Source organism: Phyllobates terribilis, unplaced genomic scaffold (assembly GCF_046119375.1).
Source record: "Phyllobates terribilis strain yellow unplaced genomic scaffold, ASM4611937v1 Scaffold_1__5_contigs__length_1240528914, whole genome shotgun sequence".
In the NCBI taxonomy this organism is placed as follows: Eukaryota; Metazoa; Chordata; class Amphibia; order Anura; family Dendrobatidae; genus Phyllobates; species Phyllobates terribilis.
The window spans coordinates 534,838,248-534,853,220 of record NW_027362761.1 but is presented as its reverse complement, the minus strand read 5'-3'; the positions used below and the strand labels follow the sequence as shown (position 1 = coordinate 534,853,220).

Genomic DNA, 14,973 nt, shown 5'->3' with positions numbered 1-14,973 from the left:
CTCTGGCGCAGCCCCCCAGCATCGCGGAGTCTCGTGCACCAAAAGTAAGGGGTGGTGTGGCTCGGCGGCGCCTGCACGGACGCTCCCCGAGTGGGTGACGCCGGGCGCTCAAGGTGCAGCTGACGCCCCGTCCGTCCCCCAGAGGGCAGGCCGAGCTCAAGCGGAAAACCGTCCAAGATGCACAGCAGCAGCCTGATCATTTGCATATAGGGGCGGCTGCTCCCAAGCACCACGTCGCTGCGGCCGGGAACAGGCAGGCAGCTAGAGCTCTGCAGCTGCCACCCTCTGCTGGCACCCTGTCGTGACTCACTCAGCTGCGGCCAGGATGACGCACGGTGGAGGAGGCTCAAGGGCAGGCCCAGCAGCTGCTTCGGGTCGACCGACCGAACGGCAGACAGCTGTGCACCGGCGGGCCACTCACAACTCCAGCTCCGGCCGCGAGATGGGGACGCTGCAAGTGGCCACCCTTGAGCGTGCCTGCGCAGGAGGAGGCTTTCGGCCGCTCGCGCTCTCCCTGGAACACGGCGTTGCCTCGTGTGCTCCAAAGCATGCCTTTGGTTCGCTGCAAATCCAGCATGTTGGGGCGCTAGTCCCGACACCTGCAGAAGAGCAGAGGGAGCCATGTCGTCACCAAGTGAATGAGATGCAAACGAGCAGATCAATCCCCAGCAGCAGGCAGGGGGCGCCAAGTCCAACAAACAAAGCACAAAGCAAAGGCAAAAGGCCCCAAGCCAACAAAGAAGCAAGCAACTCGTCCCTTCTTAGCCAGGGCAGGGAGAAGGTGGCGGCGTAGGCCCACAAGGGGGAGCCAAAGGCCACGTCCACCTCTCCGAGCTTCTCATCATTCCCAAAGCACTGTTCTGTCATTGACCGGAGGAAATCAGGGGAAAGCGCGAACGCAGTCGCCCACTACCACAAATTATGCAGTCGAGTTTCCCGCATTTGGGGAAATCGCAGGGGTCAGCACACCCGAAGTGCAATGGATGAGCCTCACCCTGGGAGAACCACCTTAGTGATCATGGTATCTCCCCTGCCAGGTAAGTATGAGTTGGAGCCCGCCGGGCCGACGAGCGCCCCTCTGGCGCAGCCCCCCAGCATCGCGGAGTCTCGTGCACCAAAAGTAAGGGGTGGTGTGGCCCGGCGGCGCCTGCACGGACGCTCCCCGAGTGGGTGACGCCGGGCGCTCAAGGCGCAGCTGACGCCCCGTCCGTCCCCCAGAGGGCAGGCCGAGCTCAAGCGGGAAACCGTCCAAGATGCACAGCAGCAGCAGCCTGATCATTTGCATATAGGGGCGGCTGCTCCCAAGCACTACGTCGCTGCGGCCGGGAACAGGCAGGCAGCTAGAGCTCTGCAGCTGCCACCCTCTGCTGGCACCCTGTCGTGACTCACTCAGCTGCGGCCAGGAGGACGCACGGTGGAGGAGGCTCAAGGGCAGGCCCAGCAGCTGCTTCGGGTCGACCGACCGAACGGCAGACAGCTGTGCACCGGCGGGCCACTCACAACTCCAGCTCCGGCCGCGAGATGGGGACGCTGCAAGTGGCCACCCTTGAGCGTGCCTGCGCAGGAGGAGGCTTTCGGCCGCTCGCGCTCTCCCTGGAACACGGCGTTGCCTCGTGTGCTCCAAAGCATGCCTTTGGTTCGCTGCAAATCCAGCATGTTGGGGCGCTAGTCCCGACACCTGCAGAAGAGCAGAGGGAGCCATGTCGTCACCAAGTGAATGAGATGCAAACGAGCAGATCAATCCCCAGCAGCAGGCAGGGGGCGCCAAGTCCAACAAACAAAGCACAAAGCAAAGGCAAAAGGCCCCAAGCCAACAAAGAAGCAAGCAACTCGGCCCTTCTTAGCCAGGGCAGGGAGAAGGTGGCGGCGTAGGCCCACAAGGGGGAGCCAAAGGCCACGTCCACCTCTCTGAGCTTCTCATCATTCCCAAAGCACTGTTCTGTCATTGACCGGAGGAAATCAGGGGAAAGCGCGAACGCAGTCTCCCACTACCACAAATTATGCAGTCGAGTTTCCCGCATTTGGGGAAATCGCAGGGGTCAGCACACCCGGAGTGCAATGGATGAGCCTCACCCTGGGAGAACCACCTTAGTGATCATGGTATCTCCCCTGCCAGGTAAGTATGAGTAGGAGCCCGCCGGGCCGACGAGCGCCCCTCTGGCGCAGCCCCCCAGCATCGCGGAGTCTCGTGCACCAAAAGTAAGGGGTGGTGTGGCCCGGCGGCGCCTGCACGGACGCTCCCCGAGTGGGTGACGCCGGGCGCTCAAGGCGCAGCTGACGCCCCGTCCGTCCCCCAGAGGGCAGGCCGAGCTCAAGCGGAAAACCGTCCAAGATGCACAGCAGCAGCAGCCTGATCATTTGCATATAGGGGCGGCTGCTCCCAAGCACTACGTCGCTGCGGCCGGGAACAGGCAGGCAGCTAGAGCTCTGCAGCTGCCACCCACTGCTGGCACCCTGTCGTGACTCACTCAGCTGCGGCCAGGAGGACGCACGGTGGAGGAGGCTCAAGGGCAGGCCCAGCAGCTGCTTCGGGTCGACCGACCGAACGGCAGACAGCTGTGCACCGGCGGGCCACTCACAACTCCAGCTCCGGCCGCGAGATGGGGACGCTGCAAGTGGCCACCCTTGAGCGTGCCTGCGCAGGAGGAGGCTTTCGGCCGCTCGCGCTCTCCCTGGAACACGGCGTTGCCTCGTGTGCTCCAAAGCATGCCTTTGGTTCGCTGCAAATCCAGCATGTTGGGGCGCTAGTCCCGACACCTGCAGAAGAGCAGAGGGAGCCATGTCGTCACCAAGTGAATGAGATGCAAACGAGCAGATCAATCCCCAGCAGCAGGCAGGGGGCGCCAAGTCCAACAAACAAAGCACAAAGCAAAGGCAAAAGGCCCCAAGCCAACAAAAAAGCAAGCAACTCGTCCATTCTTAGCCAGGGCAGGGAGAAGGTGGCGGCGTAGGCCCACAAGGGGGAGCCAAAGGCCACATCCACCTCTCCGAGCTTCTCATCATTCCCAAAGCACTGTTCTGTCATTGACCGGAGGAAATCAGGGGAAAGCGCGAACGCAGTCCCCCACTACCACAAATTATGCAGTCGAGTTTCCCGCATTTGGGGAAATCGCAGGGGTCAGCACACCCGGAGTGCAATGGATGAGCCTCACCCTGGGAGAACCACCTTAGTGATCATGGTATCTCCCCTGCCAGGTAAGTATGAGTTGGAGCCCGCCGGGCCGACGAGCGCCCCTCTGGCGCAGCCCCCCAGCATCGCGGAGTCTCGTGCACCAAAAGTAAGGGGTGGTGTGGCCCGGCGGCGCCTGCACGGACGCTCCCCGAGTGGGTGACGCCGGGCGCTCAAGGCGCAGCTGACGCCCCGTCCGTCCCCCAGAGGGCAGGCCGAGCTCAAGCGGAAAACCGTCCAAGATGCACAGCAGCAGCAGCCTGATCATTTGCATATAGGGGCGGCTGCTCCCAAGCACTACGTCGCTGCGGCCGGGAACAGGCAGGCAGCTAGAGCTCTGCAGCTGCCACCCTCTGCTGGCACCCTGTCGTGACTCACTCAGCTGCGGCCAGGAGGACGCACGGTGGAGGAGGCTCAAGGGCAGGCCCAGCAGCTGCTTCGGGTCGACCGACCGAACGGCAGACAGCTGTGCACCGGCGGGCCACTCACAACTCCAGCTCCGGCCGCGAGATGGGGACGCTGCAAGTGGCCACCCTTGAGCGTGCCTGCGCAGGAGGAGGCTTTCGGCCGCTCGCGCTCTCCCTGGAACACGGCGTTGCCTCGTGTGCTCCAAAGCATGCCTTTGGTTCGCTGCAAATCCAGCATGTTGGGGCGCTAGTCCCGACACCTGCAGAAGAGCAGAGGGAGCCATGTCGTCACCAAGTGAATGAGATGCAAACGAGCAGATCAATCCCCAGCAGCAGGCAGGGGGCGCCAAGTCCAACAAACAAAGCACAAAGCAAAGGCAAAAGGCCCCAAGCCAACAAAGAAGCAAGCAACTCGTCCCTTCTTAGCCAGGGCAGGGAGAAGGTGGCGGCGTAGGCCCACAAGGGGGAGCCAAAGGCCACGTCCACCTCTCCGAGCTTCTCATCATTCCCAAAGCACTGTTCTGTCATTGACCGGAGGAAATCAGGGGAAAGCGCGAACGCAGTCCCCCACTACCACAAATTATGCAGTCGAGTTTCCCGCATTTGGGGAAATCGCAGGGGTCAGCACACCCGGAGTGCAATGGATGAGCCTCACCCTGGGAGAACCACCTTAGTGATCATGGTATCTCCCCTGCCAGGTAAGTATGAGTAGGAGCCCGCCGGGCCGACGAGCGCCCCTCTGGCGCAGCCCCCCAGCATCGCGGAGTCTCGTGCACCAAAAGTAAGGGGTGGTGTGGCCCGGCGGCGCCTGCACGGACGCTCCCCGAGTGGGTGACGCCGGGCGCTCAAGGCGCAGCTGACGCCCCGTCCGTCCCCCAGAGGGCAGGCCGAGCTCAAGCGGAAAACCGTCCAAGATGCACAGCAGCAGCAGCCTGATCATTTGCATATAGGGGCGGCTGCTCCCAAGCACTACGTCGCTGCGGCCGGGAACAGGCAGGCAGCTAGAGCTCTGCAGCTGCCACCCACTGCTGGCACCCTGTCGTGACTCACTCAGCTGCGGCCAGGAGGACGCACGGTGGAGGAGGCTCAAGGGCAGGCCCAGCAGCTGCTTCGGGTCGACCGACCGAACGGCAGACAGCTGTGCACCGGCGGGCCACTCACAACTCCAGCTCCGGCCGCGAGATGGGGACGCTGCAAGTGGCCACCCTTGAGCGTGCCTGCGCAGGAGGAGGCTTTCGGCCGCTCGCGCTCTCCCTGGAACACGGCGTTGCCTCGTGTGCTCCAAAGCATGCCTTTGGTTCGCTGCAAATCCAGCATGTTGGGGCGCTAGTCCCGACACCTGCAGAAGAGCAGAGGGAGCCATGTCGTCACCAAGTGAATGAGATGCAAACGAGCAGATCAATCCCCAGCAGCAGGCAGGGGGCGCCAAGTCCAACAAACAAAGCACAAAGCAAAGGCAAAAGGCCCCAAGCCAACAAAAAAGCAAGCAACTCGTCCCTTCTTAGCCAGGGCAGGGAGAAGGTGGCGGCGTAGGCCCACAAGGGGGAGCCAAAGGCCACGTCCACCTCTCCGAGCTTCTCATCATTCCCAAAGCACTGTTCTGTCATTGACGGGAGGAAATCAGGGGAAAGCGCGAACGCAGTCCCCCACTAGCACAAATTATGCAGTCGAGTTTCCCGCATTTGGGGAAATCGCAGGGGTCAGCACACCCGGAGTGCAATGGATGAGCCTCACCCTGGGAGAACCACCTTAGTGATCATGGTATCTCCCCTGCCAGGTAAGTATGAGTTGGAGCCCGCCGGGCCGACGAGCGCCCCTCTGGCGCAGCCCCCCAGCATCGCGGAGTCTCGTGCACCAAAAGTAAGGGGTGGTGTGGCCCGGCGGCGCCTGCACGGACGCTCCCCGAGTGGGTGACGCCGGGCGCTCAAGGCGCAGCTGACGCCCCGTCCGTCCCCCAGAGGGCAGGCCGAGCTCAAGCGGAAAACCGTCCAAGATGCACAGCAGCAGCAGCCTGATCATTTGCATATAGGGGCGGCTGCTCCCAAGCACTACGTCGCTGCGGCCGGGAACAGGCAGGCAGCTAGAGCTCTGCAGCTGCCACCCTCTGCTGGCACCCTGTCGTGACTCAGCTGCGGCCAGGAGGACGCACGGTGGAGGAGGCTCAAGGGCAGGCCCAGCAGCTGCTTCGGGTCGACCGACCGAACGGCAGACAGCTGTGCACCGGCGGGCCACTCACAACTCCAGCTCCGGCCGCGAGATGGGGACGCTGCAAGTGGCCACCCTTGAGCGTGCCTGCGCAGGAGGAGGCTTTCGGCCGCTCGCGCTCTCCCTGGAACACGGCGTTGCCTCGTGTGCTCCAAAGCATGCCTTTGGTTCGCTGCAAATCCAGCATGTTGGGGCGCTAGTCCCGACACCTGCAGAAGAGCAGAGGGAGCCATGTCGTCACCAAGTGAATGAGATGCAAACGAGCAGATCAATCCCCAGCAGCAGGCAGGGGGCGCCAAGTCCAACAAACAAAGCACAAAGCAAAGGCAAAAGGCCCCAAGCCAACAAAGAAGCAAGCAACTCGTCCCTTCTTAGCCAGGGCAGGGAGAAGGTGGCGGCGTAGGCCCACAAGGGGGAGCCAAAGGCCACGTCCACCTCTCCGAGCTTCTCATCATTCCCAAAGCACTGTTCTGTCATTGACCGGAGGAAATCAGGGGAAAGCGCGAACGCAATCCCCCACTACCACAAATTATGCAGTCGAGTTTCCCGCATTTGGGGAAATCGCAGGGGTCAGCACACCCGGAGTGCAATGGATGAGCCTCACCCTGGGAGAACCACCTTAGTGATCATGGTATCTCCCCTGCCAGGTAAGTATGAGTTGGAGCCCGCCGGGCCGACGAGCGCCCCTCTGGCGCAGCCCCCCAGCATCGCGGAGTCTCGTGCACCAAAAGTAAGGGGTGGTGTGGCCCGGCGGCGCCTGCACGGACGCTCCCCGAGTGGGTGACGCCGGGCGCTCAAGGCGCAGCTGACGCCCCGTCCGTCCCCCAGAGGGCAGGCCGAGCTCAAGCGGAAAACCGTCCAAGATGCACAGCAGCAGCAGCCTGATCATTTGCATATAGGGGCGGCTGCTCCCAAGCACTACGTCGCTGCGGCCGGGAACAGGCAGGCAGCTAGAGCTCTGCAGCTGCCACCCTCTGCTGGCACCCTGTCGTGACTCACTCAGCTGCGGCCAGGAGGACGCACGGTGGAGGAGGCTCAAGGGCAGGCCCAGCAGCTGCTTCGGGTCGACCGACCGAACGGCAGACAGCTGTGCACCGGCGGGCCACTCACAACTCCAGCTCCGGCCGCGAGATGGGGACGCTGCAAGTGGCCACCCTTGAGCGTGCCTGCGCAGGAGGAGGCTTTCGGCCGCTCGCGCTCTCCCTGGAACACGGCGTTGCCTCGTGTGCTCCAAAGCATGCCTTTGGTTCGCTGCAAATCCAGCATGTTGGGGCGCTAGTCCCGACACCTGCAGAAGAGCAGAGGGAGCCATGTCGTCACCAAGTGAATGAGATGCAAACGAGCAGATCAATCCCCAGCAGCAGGCAGGGGGCGCCAAGTCCAACAAACAAAGCACAAAGCAAAGGCAAAAGGCCCCAAGCCAACAAAAAAGCAAGCAACTCGTCCCTTCTTAGCCAGGGCAGGGAGAAGGTGGCGGCGTAGGCCCACAAGGGGGAGCCAAAGGCCACGTCCACCTCTCCGAGCTTCTCATCATTCCCAAAGCACTGTTCTGTCATTGACCGGAGGAAATCAGGGGAAAGCGCGAACGCAGTCGCCCACTACCACAAATTATGCAGTCGAGTTTCCCGCATTTGGGGAAATCGCAGGGGTCAGCACACCCGGAGTGCAATGGATGAGCCTCACCCTGGGAGAACCACCTTAGTGATCATGGTATCTCCCCTGCCAGGTAAGTATGAGTTGGAGCCCGCCGGGCCGACGAGCGCCCCTCTGGCGCAGCCCCCCAGCATCGCGGAGTCTCGTGCACCAAAAGTAAGGGGTGGTGTGGCCCGGCGGCGCCTGCACGGACGCTCCCCGAGTGGGTGACGCCGGGCGCTCAAGGCGCAGCTGACGCCCCGTCCGTCCCCCAGAGGGCAGGCCGAGCTCAAGCGGAAAACCGTCCAAGATGCACAGCAGCAGCAGCCTGATCATTTGCATATAGGGGCGGCTGCTCCCAAGCACTACGTCGCTGCGGCCGGGAACAGGCAGGCAGCTAGAGCTCTGCAGCTGCCACCCTCTGCTGGCACCCTGTCGTGACTCAGCTCCGGCCAGGAGGACGCACGGTGGAGGAGGCTCAAGGGCAGGCCCAGCAGCTGCTTCGGGTCGACCGACCGAACGGCAGACAGCTGTGCACCGGCGGGCCACTCACAACTTTAGCTCCGGCCGCGAGATGGGGACGCTGCAAGTGGCCACCCTTGAGCGTGCCTGCGCAGGAGGAGGCTTTCGGCCGCTCGCGCTCTCCCTGGAACACGGCGTTGCCTCGTGTGCTCCAAAGCATGCCTTTGGTTCGCTGCAAATCCAGCATGTTGGGGCGCTAGTCCCGACACCTGCAGAAGAGCAGAGGGAGCCATGTCGTCACCAAGTGAATGAGATGCAAACGAGCAGATCAATCCCCAGCAGCAGGCAGGGGGCGCCAAGTCCAACAAACAAAGCACAAAGCAAAGGCAAAAGGCCCCAAGCCAACAAAGAAGCAAGCAACTCGTCCCTTCTTAGCCAGGGCAGGGAGAAGGTGGCGGCGTAGGCTCACAAGGGGGAGCCAAAGGCCACGTCCACCTCTCCGAGCTTCTCATCATTCCCAAAGCACTGTTCTGTCATTGACCGGAGGAAATCAGGGGAAAGCGCGAACGCAGTCCCCCACTACCACAAATTATGCAGTCGAGTTTCCCGCATTTGGGGAAATCGCAGGGGTCAGCACACCCGGAGTGCAATGGATGAGCCTCACCCTGGGAGAACCTTTTTTTTTTTTTTTTAAAACCTTCAGATTTGGATTAAAAAAAACTAGTAAAACTTTGTTACTAATTCATACTTAATTTCAGCATACTTAGCATTCTGAAATAGTTTCATCCGACATCATCATCAGGCTAATTTATTTCGTACAAATAAAAAAAACAAAAACAAAACATTACTTACAATATTTAACCCATCACCCATTAAACCTACACTATTCCCCAGTCCTACACCTTTACCACATGCCTCCATTTCAAGAACTTCCACACACCTTCAGCCTCATTTTCCTCCAACAAATACACAGTATACAATTTATCCAATATCATCCTCAGACATCCATCCACAGTCACAGTTTTCTTTTTAAATACATACAGATTCCTGACATCCCACAATACTTCTTTAATGACAGCTAGCATAATAAATAAAATCCTTTCACTTTTCATACTCACTGCACCCAATCCAAACATTACCAACCCAAAAGACAAGTTATTTAAACCAATTAACTCTTTAAATAACGGACCCATTCCCTTCCACACATCTCGAGCCACTCTACAATTCCAGAACAGATGGACAATACTCTCACTTCCCTGACACATGTCTCTAGGACATACATCACTTCTTCTTATACCGCGATTTTTGTAAAATTCCCTAACTGGTAGTGCCCCATGCATACTCTGCCATCCAATCTCTCTCTGTCTATTAGTTATTCCATCCGTCTTCATACTTTTCCACACTTTCCCAACATCCTTACTATTCACCATATTAATATTGCATTGTAGCTCTTTCTCACAAATAAAATTTATCACGCTCTTCTTATTTTTCCAGACTTCATTCCCCACACTCTCTAGATCAAACTTTTTCACAAAATTTTCAATGAAACAATACCACTTAGGACACACAAATGCACACGGTCTCCTCAAATCCCTATCAGTCCATCCTAATCTACATAACATATTTCCACCCAAAAACCTCAACATACATGCAAATTTCCATTCACCTCCCAGCACTCTTTTAGCTACAAAAAGAACATTAACACCCAAATACAACTCAACATTTGGAAAATTCATCCCTCCATTCCTCCAATCTTTCATCACTATCTCCCTTTTCACTCTCTCCATTTTTGTTCCCCAGAAAAAAACAAACAAGATCCTATTCAGTCTTCTCAGAACCAAATATCCAGGGGGAAATACTAACGCAACGTATAATAATATAGGCAAAATCACACTTTTAATTATTAAAATCTTACCCACAAAAGACAGCTCTCTCAATTTCCAAAAATTTAACTTTCTCATCACTCTCTTACCCACATCCTCCCAACTTTCTCTCCCGTCTAAACTTTCATCCAATTTCACACCTAGCACTTTCACCGCACCATATACTCTCTCAATACCCAAGTCTTCATGTATTGTCACATCACCAAAACACTTCCACACACTTTTACCCCAATTTACCCTAAAAGCGGATGCCCCACAAAATAAGGAGACTAACAATTTTGCCCTTCTTAACGCACACACTGACTCACAAACCACGCATACATCATCCATATATGCTAATACTTTCACCTCTTTTCCACCACTTCCAGGCACTTTTACACCCCTCATACATTTATCTCTCCTAATCAACTCCAATAAAGGTTCCATTACACAAATGAACACAATAGGTGACAGTGGGCAACCTTGCCTCACACCTGAGCACACCCTCACTTCTTCACTGAGCCATCCATTTATCAGAAACTTACTATATGCATCTTTATACAACATCCTTATCACATTCACAAAATCACCAGGGAATCCCATTTTTACTAACACTCTGAACAAAAAACCATGTGACACTCTATCAAACGCCTTTTCAAAATCAATTGACAGTATACTCACATCTTGCTTTCTATCCATACTATCCCACAGTACATCTCTTAACAAACACAAGTTCTCACTTATCCTCCTTCCAGGTACACCACACACTTGCTCTTCGCCAATCACTTGATTTATCACCTCTCTCATCCTATTTGCAACTAATTTTGCAAAGATCTTATAGTCCACATTTAAAAGTGTAATTGGCCTCCAATTTTTGACCTCTTTCTCATCACCATTCTTATGAATTAAAACAACCACACCACTTTTCATACTTTCAGCCGTTTTACTATTTTCCCACATAAACTTATACACTTCAACTAAATCACGCCCTATAATATCCCACATGCTTCTAAAAAACTCAGCCGGCAAACCATCCTCACCTGGAGTCTTGTTTAAAGCCATACTAACCATCACACGCTTCACCTCTTCCTCATTTAAGTCCTTCATCAGTTCAGGCAAATCATTCTCCAACACTTTTCTCTCAATACATGCAAACAAATCATCCTCAAGGTCTCTATCACATTTTTTCCCTGCATACAAATCCTTATAAAAATCTTCCACCACACCCAACACATCTTTCCCTTTCACAACTCTTCCATCCTTATCATTTGCTCTCACAAATTCCACCCTTCGTCCCACCACCTTTTTGAAAAAAAATCTAGAACATTTTTCATCCTTTTCAAGCTTGTCCATTTTGGCCTGATATATTATTTCTTTGCCTCTTCCAATCAAACATTCACTACACTTCTTCTTTGCTCCTTCAATTTCCACATCCACCTTCCAACCATTTTTTTTCAAATTTTTTAGAAATACTAACCTCTTATTCAGCCATTCATACTTTCTCCTCTTTCTAGCAGCCCGTTTATACCCTTCCTTCCTAAAAAACATACACGTTTGCTTTTTAATCCAATCCCACCACTCCAACACACTGTCAAACACCCTTTTCTTATCACACCATTCTCTATATTTTCTTACATACATATTATACAATCCCTTATCTTCCAACAAACTCACATTTAATTTCCATATACCTCTCCCACTCACACAATTCTCATCCAAAACCAATTCACATTTCACACACTCATGGTCCGAATACATCACCTTATTTTGAATAAATTTCTTACCAACCAAACCTTTCGATACAAAACACATGTCAATCCTTGAACTATACCTTCCACACTCAGAATGATATGTTTCAGGTGGCGGGTTTACTCCACCTTGTTTTGCCAGATCTTGCAGTTTAAAATCCAGGAGCATTGATTTAAGAACATTCCCAGAAGCATCCACACTATCACCATCAATCACACAATTAAAGTCCCCCACCCAGACAACCGGATCCCTCCCAGGCAAATACAACTTAATTTTCTCAAACAGTTCTATTCTCTCATTCCTCTTAGTTGATGCATACACATTTATCACGCGAAACTTTAACCCTTTCATTTTCACCACCACCATTATACACCTGCCAGCCTCTATCACCATATAACTACATATTTCAATATTTTTGTTTTTAAACAAAATGCCCACACCATCATTTCTATTTAAAGATGACATTGACCACACTGCTGGTCCATGTCTCCATTCTTCTTTCCTAATTTCATTATTTAACCCACATTCTTGTAGACATATAATATCTACACATGCCCCTGCAAGTTCTTCCAAAATTGCAGCCCTTCTGTTTCTGCTTGAAAACACACGGACATTTGATGATGCGATCACAAAGGACATGCTACCCTACTTATACAACAACCCTAAGGAGGATAAGGACACAAGTCACGGGGGGGCGGGAGGAGTTTCGCCGCCAGACCCAATATCCATCCCTTCCTCAAATAGCGTCTTAAACCTGTTCTTTGTCTCCACAAACGGCGACTCCAAAGTCTCAATTTTTTGCTTTTTTGCTGCTTTCCGAAAGGGACGAAAGGAATTCCCATCTCTTTCCTCGGTATCAACAGAGGAACTTGCCCCAGGTGATGACCACTCATCAATTACTAGGGACTCATCAGTTACTGGGCTGAGTGGATCCGCAATTGATTCCACCTCCTCCTGTACCTCACTTTTCTCAGCAACCAGACTTTCACTCTGCTCCTGCACAGCCTCCTGCTCCAATATCCTCCTAGCCTCCTCATGCTTTTTTTGGTAAGCAAGCTCAGCCGCCATTCTTCTCTGCCTCTCTTGTTCCTGAAATTCCTCTGCCTTCTTTTTTGCCACTGGGCAGTTCCTGTAGACATGCCCAGTATCTCCACACATGTCACAGGCCCTCGGCATAGGGCAACCTCCGGCTTCATGGCCAGGTTTCTTGCAGAGTCTACAAACTTTAAGATTAGGACAAGCCTCCTTAAGGTGGCCGAAGACATGGCAATTCCTACAAAAGGTTGGCTGGCCCTGGTACCACAAATACCCTCTATGACCAGCCACAGAAAAATTGGCTGGGGGGTGCTTCACACCACCAATGCATGTGGAATCTGGCTTCAACTTCACCATGAACTTGTACGTGCCATTAAATACGTTCAAGGCACTGGTCTGTTGCATGCCACCCTTCACATACACACAATAGTTTGACAAAAAGGTCTGAATTACAGACACCGGTGTAAAGGGGTTATATACATGAACAAACAGCACCTTATCCTCTAGTTCAAACAAAGGGTAGAAGCAAATGTTCTTTAAAACGGAATTGGAACAGTTTTTTCGAAGGCATTCAAAAAACAGCAAACAAGTGCCTTCCTCATTAAAGGTCACATCATACTGGCCTGTTTTCTTTGCCTCTTGCACACAATAAAGTTGATCAAGAAAAATACCTGCCAATTCTTCAATGATGGTATGTCCAATGTAAAGAATGTTGTTTCTCTCAAGGTCAGCTGTGTCCACTTGCAGACGAACGGTGTTCCTGATGCCTGAACGGAATCTTGAACCACTGGCAAACATCTCGTCAAAAAGAAAAACTGTCGGTCCGACGACCACAGAAAGCAAAAACCGTTGTTTCCTTTAAAAGGAAACTACAAACCCTCCACCCAGCGGAGGCTATAGAACCCCACACTGGGCTGCAGGCCGAGAAAGGTATCTCCCCTGCCAGGTAAGTATGAGTTGGAGCCCGCCGGGCCGACGAGCGCCCCTCTGGCGCAGCCCCCCAGCATCGCGGAGTCTCGTGCACCAAAAGTAAGGGGTGGTGTGGCCCGGCGGCGCCTGCACGGACGCTCCCCGAGTGGGTGACGCCGGGCGCTCAAGGCGCAGCTGACGCCCCGTCCGTCCCCCAGAGGGCAGGCCGAGCTCAAGCGGAAAACCGTCCAAGATGCACAGCAGCAGCAGCCTGATCATTTGCATATAGGGGCGGCTGCTCCCAAGCACTACGTCGCTGCGGCCGGGAACAGGCAGGCAGCTAGAGCTCTGCAGCTGCCACCCACTGCTGGCACCCTGTCGTGACTCACTCAGCTGCGGCCAGGAGGACGCACGGTGGAGGAGGCTCAAGGGCAGGCCCAGCAGCTGCTTCGGGTCGACCGAACGGCAGACAGCTGTGCACCGGCGGGCCACTCACAACTCCAGCTCCGGCCGCGAGATGGGGACGCTGCAAGTGGCCACCCTTGAGCGTGCCTGCGCAGGAGGAGGCTTTCGGCCGCTCGCGCTCTCCCTGGAACACGGCGTTGCCTCGTGTGCTCCAAAGCATGCCTTTGGTTCGCTGCAAATCCAGCATGTTGGGGCGCTAGTCCCGACACCTGCAGAAGAGCAGAGGGAGCCATGTCGTCACCAAGTGAATGAGATGCAAACGAGCAGATCAATCCCCAGCAGCAGGCAGGGGGCGCCAAGTCCAACAAACAAAGCACAAAGCAAAGGCAAAAGGCCCCAAGCCAACAAAAAAGCAAGCAACTCGTCCCTTCTTAGCCAGGGCAGGGAGAAGGTGGCGGCGTAGGCCCACAAGGGGGAGCCAAAGGCCACGTCCACCTCTCCGAGCTTCTCATCATTCCCAAAGCACTGTTCTGTCATTGACCGGAGGAAATCAGGGGAAAGCGCGAACGCAGTCGCCCACTACCACAAATTATGCAGTCGAGTTTCCCGCATTTGGGGAAATCGCAGGGGTCAGCACACCCGGAGTGCAATGGATGAGCCTCACCCTGGGAGAACCACCTTAGTGATCATGGTATCTCCCCTGCCAGGTAAGTATGAGTTGGAGCCCGCCGGGCCGACGAGCGCCCCTCTGGCGCAGCCCCCCAGCATCGCGGAGTCTCGTGCACCAAAAGTAAGGGGTGGTGTGGCCCGGCGGCGCCTGCACGGACGCTCCCCGAGTGGGTGACGCCGGGCGCTCAAGGCGCAGCTGACGCCCCGTCCGTCCCCCAGAGGGCAGGCCGAGCTCAAGCGGGAAACCGTCCAAGATGCACAGCAGCAGCAGCCTGATCATTTGCATATAGGGGCGGCTGCTCCCAAGCACTACGTCGCTGCGGCCGGGAACAGGCAGGCAGCTAGAGCTCTGCAGCTGCCACCCTCTGCTGGCACCCTGTCGTGACTCACTCAGCTGCGGCCAGGAGGACGCACGGTGGAGGAGGCTCAAGGGCAGGCCCAGCAGCTGCTTCGGGTCGACCGACCGAAC

At 55.3% G+C, this 14,973-nt stretch overlaps 9 non-coding genes across 9 annotated transcripts; all 9 read right to left on the bottom strand.

Moving 5' to 3' along the window:
* Positions 1–881: 881 nt before the first annotated feature.
* LOC141174425 (U1 spliceosomal RNA) lies at positions 882–1,045 on the bottom strand. Its single transcript, XR_012252878.1, has one exon. It is a non-coding gene; the product is annotated as a U1 spliceosomal RNA (small nuclear RNA).
* A 915-nt stretch (positions 1,046–1,960) lies between these two features.
* LOC141174396 (U1 spliceosomal RNA) lies at positions 1,961–2,124 on the bottom strand. The gene has a single exon (XR_012252873.1). It is a non-coding gene; the product is annotated as a U1 spliceosomal RNA (small nuclear RNA).
* Positions 2,125–3,039: 915 nt separating this feature from the next.
* Positions 3,040–3,203, bottom strand: LOC141174216 (U1 spliceosomal RNA). The gene has a single exon (XR_012252819.1). It is a non-coding gene; the product is annotated as a U1 spliceosomal RNA (small nuclear RNA).
* Positions 3,204–4,118: 915 nt separating this feature from the next.
* Positions 4,119–4,282, bottom strand: LOC141174211 (U1 spliceosomal RNA). The gene has a single exon (XR_012252818.1). It is a non-coding gene; the product is annotated as a U1 spliceosomal RNA (small nuclear RNA).
* A 915-nt stretch (positions 4,283–5,197) lies between these two features.
* Positions 5,198–5,361, bottom strand: LOC141174228 (U1 spliceosomal RNA). The gene has a single exon (XR_012252823.1). It is a non-coding gene; the product is annotated as a U1 spliceosomal RNA (small nuclear RNA).
* Positions 5,362–6,272: 911 nt separating this feature from the next.
* Positions 6,273–6,436, bottom strand: LOC141174225 (U1 spliceosomal RNA). The gene has a single exon (XR_012252822.1). It is a non-coding gene; the product is annotated as a U1 spliceosomal RNA (small nuclear RNA).
* A 915-nt stretch (positions 6,437–7,351) lies between these two features.
* On the bottom strand, positions 7,352–7,515 carry LOC141174508 (U1 spliceosomal RNA). Its single transcript, XR_012252899.1, has one exon. It is a non-coding gene; the product is annotated as a U1 spliceosomal RNA (small nuclear RNA).
* A 911-nt stretch (positions 7,516–8,426) lies between these two features.
* Positions 8,427–8,586, bottom strand: LOC141174587 (U1 spliceosomal RNA). The gene has a single exon (XR_012252915.1). It is a non-coding gene; the product is annotated as a U1 spliceosomal RNA (small nuclear RNA).
* Positions 8,587–14,386: 5,800 nt separating this feature from the next.
* On the bottom strand, positions 14,387–14,550 carry LOC141174504 (U1 spliceosomal RNA). Its single transcript, XR_012252897.1, has one exon. It is a non-coding gene; the product is annotated as a U1 spliceosomal RNA (small nuclear RNA).
* Positions 14,551–14,973: the final 423 nt, after the last annotated feature.